Below are 8,099 nucleotides of genomic sequence, written 5' to 3' on the forward strand. Positions count from 1 at the left end.
GAATCACAGGATGTATATTAAAGCGTATTTATTAAATCACATAATTATTGATGCTACACTTTTCTATTTAAACAAAATATGCTGAAAAAAATGTATTATGATTTCCACAAAAACATATACTGTATACACTCACCGGCCACTTTATTAGGTACACCTTACTAGTACCGCCCTTTACCTCCTTTGCTTTCAGAACGGCCCTTATCCTTCGTAGCAGAGATTCAACAAGGTACTGGAAATATTCCTCAGAGATTTTGCTCCATATTGACATGATAGCATCATACAGTTGCTGCAGATTTGTCGGCTGCACATCCATGATGCGAATCTCCCGTTCCACCACATCCCAAAGGTGCTCTATTGGATTGAGTTCTGATGACTGTGGAGGGCATTTGAGTACAGTGAACTCATTGTCATGTTCAAGAAACCAGTCTGAGATGATTCACGCTTTATGACATGGTGTGGTATCCTGCTGGAAGTAGCCATCAGAAGATGGGTACACTGTGGTCATAAAGGGATGGACATGGTCAGCAACAATACTCAGGTAGGCTGTGGTGTTGACACAATGCTCAATTGGTACTAATGGACCCAAAGTGTGCCAAGAAAATACACCACCATCACCAATACCAGCTTGAACCGTTGATACAAGGCATGACGAATTCATGCTTTCATGTTGTTGATGCCAAATCCTGACCCGACCATCCACATGTCACAGCAGACCAGGCAACGTTTCTCCAATCTTCTATTGTCCAGTTTTGGTGAGTCTGTGTGAATTGTAGCCTCAGTTTCCTGTTTTTCACTGACAGGAGTGGCACCCGGTGTGGTCCTCTGCTGCTGTAGCCCATCCGCCTCAAGGTTGGATGTGTTGTGTGTTCAGAGATGCTCTTCAGCAGACCTCGGTTGTATCGAGTGCTTATTTGAGTTACTGTTGCCTTTCTATCAGCTGGAACCAGTCTGGCCATTCTCCTCTGACCTCTGGCATCAACAAGGCATTTGCGCCCACAGAACTGCCGCTCACTGGATATTTCCTCTTTTTCTGATCATTCTCTGTAAACCCTTGAGATAGTTGTGCGTGAAAATAGCAGTAGATCAGCAGCTTCTGAAAAACTCTAACCAGCCTGTCTGGCACCAACAACCATGCGATGTTCAAAGTCACTTAAATGCCCTTTCTTCCCTAACTGCAGCAGATCGTCTTGATCATGTCTACATGCCTAAATGCATTGAGTTGCTGCCATGTGATTAGCTGATTGGACATTGAAGTTAAAGAGCAGTTGGACAGGTGTACCTAATAAAGTGGCCGCTGACAGTATAAAACATGCTTGCATATATATATATATATATATATATATATATATATATATATATATATATATATATATATATATATATATATAAACACACACACACACACACAAACACACACACACACTCACACACAATACCTAGCATATCAAATTAAGACTCTCATTACCCGACAACAGAGAATTTGATTAGCTCGCAGGTTGGCTAACTAGTTTAAATCCATTATGTGGTGCATGTTCTAATTACTTAACCCTTCAAAACTAGACATAATTAATGAATTCCTAATGTAATAATCTCTAAAGAAATTCAAGTGGTTTGATAAAGCATGAACAATGACTTTATCTCCAAGGCTGTGCTTGTTTATAGCGTCGCGATTGCACTTCTGATAGATTGCCTCCACCTTGTGGTTCAGTTAAGCTACTACAATACAGTCCAGTAATGTGATGTGCTGCAGTGCACTTTGGCTCCTCCACGACGTACAGTACAGCATTTACTACAGGTGCCAACTTCTTTTTTTTTCCAAGACACCAAATTGGAAAGAAGACATGGAGCCTTTAAAAGTACACAGATGAAGATCAATGGAGCAATATTTCTGTTTGGAGATATAAATAAACAATTCCTCAATCTGGCTCCAGCCTCCTGCTTTCTATGTTTGTCTCAAGGTTATTTATGCAGCAGTTTCTCCAGTTCTCTGCCAGCAAACATCTTCGCCTTTCATCTGTCCTTAACACATACACACACACACACACACAAGCGCATACACACACACACACACACACACACACAGCCTGCAGTCGAGTCACAGGAGCAGCAGATGGAAAAAGGTTAAACCAACAGACTAATAGGTCATTCTGAATCATTATGCAGTAAATTAGCCACACTTGGATGGATGAAGCAAATATTGCTTACAATTCACATCAAGCGGTTCACCTACACCCTGTCTAAAATGAAATAGTATATCAAGACCTGTAAAGAGATGATGCCAGCCATCGAAGACATTGAGGACAACACATAAACTTAATACACATATACACTTCATTAAACATATACACACAGAGACACATCACCTATATGCTGTAAGGTCGAATATTTGCATGGTGGCTCAGTGGTTAGCACTGTCACCTCACAGCAAGAAGGTCGCTGGTTCGAGTCTCGACTGGGTCAGTTGCCATTTCTGTGTGGAGTTTGCATGTTCTCCCCGTGTTGGTTTCCTCCGGGTGCTCTGGTTTCCCTTACAGTCTAAACACATGCACTATAGGGTAATTGGATGAACTAAATTGGCTGTAGTGTTTGTGTTTTTGTGAATGTAAGCGTGTTTGGGTGTTTCCCAGTACTGGGTTGCAGCTCGAAGGGCATCTGCTGTGTACAAACATACCCTGGTGTAATGGAGGCCAGCTAGTGAGTGCTGTGCTGGTAAATCTCACTCCTCTGACCACTAAAGGTGCTCTAGCAACAGACACAAGAGGCCATGGTCTTAAGCCTCCTTGGTAGAGCAACAGACTCCCATGCAGAAGATCACCAATTCGATCCCAGCTCGGAGCGGGTTGGGTGGTGTAGAAATGGCGGGGTTGCACTGGCATAGTTGGTGGTTCATCCCGCTGTGGCGCCCCTGACAAAATAAGCCCCTGACTAAGCCGGAGGAAAATGAATGAATGTTAACATGTATTTAATAGTAACTTTGACTTAATTGGATTGCAATACAATTATGTGCACTTTTTATAAAGCTGCTTTGAGGTAAAGTGTAGATCGAATATGCAGCCAGCCGGAAGTGCAAAATGCACATCAATACAGCAGCAATTTTTATGACACGGTAAAACAATAATTAATATGTTTACAGTATTGTGAGGGTTGGGGTGGGGGTAGAGGTTTTTAAAATACAATAAATGGGAAATTTAATAATTAATATAAATAACTCATGTTAAATTCCAGCTGCAATCGTATCCAACCTAGCAACAACCCTGCTTTGAAACAATAATTATTGTAAAATAATTTTACAAATAAACTTGAATTCATACAATATAAAAGAAAGGGTCCCACTTTATATTAAGTAGCCTTAACTAATAAGTACTTACACAGGAATTAATCGTTTGTTACAATGTACTTATTGTGTAATTATGCTTGATTGATTAAATACCTGTATGTAATTACATCTGTAACTAACCTCTCTAATTACATTTGTAAATACACTGTTGACCATTCCCTACACCTTAACCCACCCTTAAACCTACCCATGCCACCAAACCTGTCCCTAACCCAACCCCTATCCCAACTCAAGAGCACCACAAGTGTTCTCAAATACTTTATGAACACAGCAAGTACATTGTATTTATTTTTGATGTAAGTACATAGCAGTTAAGAACACTTAATATAAAGTGGGACCAAAGAAAATATTATAGTAGACAGAAAATAATGTTAGTTACTTTAGGTCAGCGGTGTCCATTCCTGCTACTGAAGGGCGACTGTCCTGCACATTTTAGCTTTTATCCTAATCAAGCGAGTATAAATGAGATACTTTCTCTTATAGGCAGGCCAGGATTATGAATTCAGAGGCCCCTGGGCACAATGTCTTGTAGTCCCCCTATACCTGGCCGCACCATATCATATTTTTGTATAAAATTAATCTATAATCTATTGCCCGCAATTTTAAAATAAATGATATACAGTATATATACTTCTAGTCTACCGAGATTTAACTTATTCTTAAAGAATTATTATTTTTTTAAATAAAAAATACTAATACAACTAGTGAAAATGAAAGGATTTTAATATACTTGTTCAAGTTCACTGAAGCAGAACTAAAATTTATATTTAAGGGTATTTCTAATGAATAACTTCTACAAACTTATAATGCATATGATTTGGATATAACACCTCTAAAATCCAGTTCAGTTCTATGAATCTGAATCCTCTATAATACACACACTTATTAATGATTCCTACTTGTCTTACTCGTGTTGAGGAGTAGGCAAAATCTGATAGTAGTAGTGGACGAAAAAAGAAGAAGCAGTTCATCAGATGCTGGATTCGAACCGGGTTTATGATCAATCGTGTCAAAACATATTGCCATGCGCTTTACGAGCTACGCCACTCATGCTAGTGTCTGCCGCTCTCTTTAGTCATGTCATCTCTGTCAATCAAACACTGATGGGGAGAATCACTCAACTAGCTTATTCCCAATGAGATGTGCTATTTGCACTTAGCCTAAATACACTCCAAAATCCCCCTCATTGGTTAATCTGGCCATGTTAATAGGCACTACAAACTAGAAATCCACAGACAGGTTTGTTCAGACACCCTGCCTTAGGTTTAAAACTCCCACTACTATAAAAAAAGTGGCAAAAAATGCATACTTTTTTTTTTCCCCTCTGCATAATATGGTCAAATATAACCTCAACATTTCTTTCTAAGTCCACCAAGATTTACATCATCATAAATAAACTGCAATCTGTTCCACTTCAAAATAAACCATAGCTTCGATACTCCCTCTGCTGGAGAAACTGAGCAATTACAAAGACTTGAGCAATAATGTTACCATCAGTACGGAGGACAGGTATGATAAAAAAGGCATTTTTCCCTAAAACCTAGACAAGGGGTGGGCAAACTCAGTACTGGAGGGCCAGTTTCCTGCATAGTTTAGCTCCAACTCTAATCAAACACACATGAACATGCTAATCAGTGAACAAATGGTGGCGTTTAAAGCCATGAAACATGGAGAACAGACGCTCTTGACATGCTCCAGACGCTCAGGAGGTAATTTATAATAAAATAACATTAATGCTGAAACGGTTAAGGTCATTTTAGAATGACCAAAACAACATTTAAGATGTTCTACAGTGTGCTCAGCCTGCTGGGTTGTCAATTACACACATTTTTCATCATCATCAGCTCTTATAACAAACCTTTTTTTAATGCACATACTGTAATTTGTTCAGTAAAAGCGTCTCCATCGTAGTTCATGTGCATCTTTTCTATCGAATAAAAGTTAAACCTACTCAATTATTCATGTTTTTATGCTTATTTCCAAAAGTTATGTGCATCATGACGTTTCCATCAATAGTTTTTTTTATGCACACGTCCAAAATGAGCATTAAAATAGGTGGGTGGAAACGTAAGGATAAAGCTGCGGTCACCATGGGCTTTTCCTCCCATAGACTTCCATTTATACGCATGCAAATACGCTAGACCGGAAATGCAAGGTCATGCGTCAAGTTTCGCAGGTTGCTGCTGCGCAAAGTTCAAGCTTGGTGAACACTGACCTGAAAAGTCGCATCACTTGACTGCGTGAGACCAATCGAGGATCAAAACATGACATCTCTGGTCAGAAATTAAAAACATGGACCAATCGCTCGCTTTTTTAATGTCTAATCATATTGTTTAATCCCGCCCCTTTTCGCAGCTCCGCACGACAGAATAAGTAAGCTCAAACTCTAGTGCACAGGAGTCAAACTCAGTTCTAAAAGGGCCGCAGCTCTGCAGGGGCGCAACTACACATTTACTGAGGGGTATGCGGGTTCAAATTTTGTGTGATCCCTCTTATTTTATATTAATTAATTACTAATAAATGAAGACAAATTTTCAGATTAATCTTATAACTTTTGACATTATGTATGATTTGACAGTTTATTTTGATAAAAATAAAAACAAATCTAAACAGTTACATCTACATGAACACTTTCGGCTGTGGGACTGCATGTTATTGTGTTAAATGATTTTGAATTAAACAATAACAATATTATATTCGTTTAAAATGCAAAATAATGTTTTTTAACAAAACATATTTATTTATTTTATTATTTGAAACTTTTAATAAGGGTAATTTAAAAAAAAAGTTGGCACAACGGCGCCCCCCCATGTGTGGCGCCCCTATGCGCCGCATATACTGCATATTGTTGCGCCACTGCAGCTCTGCACAGTTTAGTTCCAACCCTAATTAAACACACCTGATCAAACTAATTGAGTCCTTCAGGCTTGTTTGAAACCTACAGGTAAGTGTGTTGGAGCAGGGTTGGAACTAAACTGTGCAGGGCTGCGGCCCTCCAGGGATTGAGTTTGACACCCCTGCTCTAGTGTAATCGCAGCTTAAGGTGACCAACAGAAACTCTGAGTTTAGAGAATAAAACCTGCTCCTGACCTGGTTAGGTTCACAGAGTAAGTTACCACAGTAACTGACTGAGTTAAAGTTGCCTCTCTTTCAGAAACAGGCTTGACTTACCCTGCTTTCTCCAGTTTAACAAACCTGCCATTTTGACACGGAAAACCCAGAGTTTCAGGGATAAAATACTCTCTTTCAATTTAAGACACATCTTAAATCCTTGAAAGTTTTTAATATACGGGCGAGGCAGTGGTGCAGTAGGTAGTGCTGTCGCCTCACAGCAAGAAGGTCGCTGGGTTGCTGGTTCGAACCTCAGCTCAGTTGGTGTTTCTGTGAGGAGTTTGCATGTTCTCCCTGCCTTTGCGTGGGTTTCCTCCGGGTGCTCCAGTTTCCCCCACAATCCAAAGACATGCGGTACAGGGGCCTCATGTACGAAGACTTGCGTGGAAATCTTACTAAAACATTGCGTACGCACAAAGCTGTAAATGTGCGTACGCAGAAAAAAATTCAGATGTATGAAACACTGCTTACGCCGAATCTCACGCATATTCTTTTGTAAATCTGAATGAACGTGAAACTGAGCGCAACATGCACGAGCACAAAACCCCTCCCTGCCTCCTCCCCCGTATGAATATGCTAATGACTATGCTAATGTCAAAACCCAACGAAAAAGCAATGGCAAAAGCAAGCAAAAAGAGAAACTTTGAACAGAATGTGAAATGGAGGTGCTGCTTTCGGAGGTAGACCGGAGAAAAGCGGTGTTATTTGCAAGTTTGTTCGGCGGAATTAACAACAAAAGAAAAAAAATAGAGTGGGAGAGTTTAGCTGATACGGTTAACACAGTTGGGTCTGAACATCGCACTGAGTGCATTTAAAAAAGAAATAGTGTGGTTTATATCTGTAAAATGTTGCAGTACCCTTCGCAGTCTCAGTGGCGCACCTCATACGACGCATGTGATCATGTACTGACACGTTCGAGCATAAACTCGGCTCGAATCCAGTGTCTGATGAATTCCTTCTTCTTTTTTTTCCCCGCTACATATCAGATTTTGCCCACTATTTATCACGAGAAAGACAAGTAGGAATCATCAATAAGTTTGTGCATCATATTTTATTTGCACATTTATTGAATGGAAATGTTTCTGATTCACGCATGCAAATTTATCTTCACATAGTGTCTTTATAGCAATGTGCGTGCAGTAAATCGCTCAGATTACATTGGGAAAACAGGCGACCGCTGCAAATTGTGCTTTAATGTTTAGCTGGTCAACTGTATGGTATGGAAATCTTACATACCTACTATATGAACCCGTCTCATACAGACGCCATTGCAAGGATCAGACACTTTGTAGAGAAGAATTTAACACAACTGCCTCTAGGAGTCGCCAATGGAAATAAAACAGACACGCACAAAAAATGTGCGTACGCCTGCCAGAAAGCTGCCGTGAACCTGCGCACATTCCCACGTTCAGTTCATTGTTAGTAAATCCAAACGTGAGCGATTCTGAGCGTGAAACCTGGCGTACGCAAAGTTTTTGTGCGTACGCAGCGTTGATACATGAGGCCCCAGGTGAATTGGGTAGGCTAAATTGTCCGTAGTGTATGAGTGTGTGTGTGAATGTGCGTGTGGATGTTTCCCAGAGATGGGTTGCGGCTGGAAGGGCATCCGCTGCGTAAAAACTTGCTGGATAAATTGGTGATTCATTCCGCT

General features: G+C 40.2%; 1 protein-coding gene across 2 annotated transcripts in view; it reads right to left on the reverse strand.

Moving 5' to 3' along the window:
• Positions 1–8,099, reverse strand: part of LOC101886286 (PH and SEC7 domain-containing protein 1) — a 166,610-nt gene that overhangs the window by 93,545 nt on the left and 64,966 nt on the right. The gene's annotated exons all lie outside the window — the stretch shown is intronic.

Source organism: Danio rerio, chromosome 12 (genome assembly GCF_049306965.1).
Source record: "Danio rerio strain Tuebingen ecotype United States chromosome 12, GRCz12tu, whole genome shotgun sequence".
Classification (NCBI taxonomy): Eukaryota; Metazoa; Chordata; class Actinopteri; order Cypriniformes; family Danionidae; genus Danio; species Danio rerio.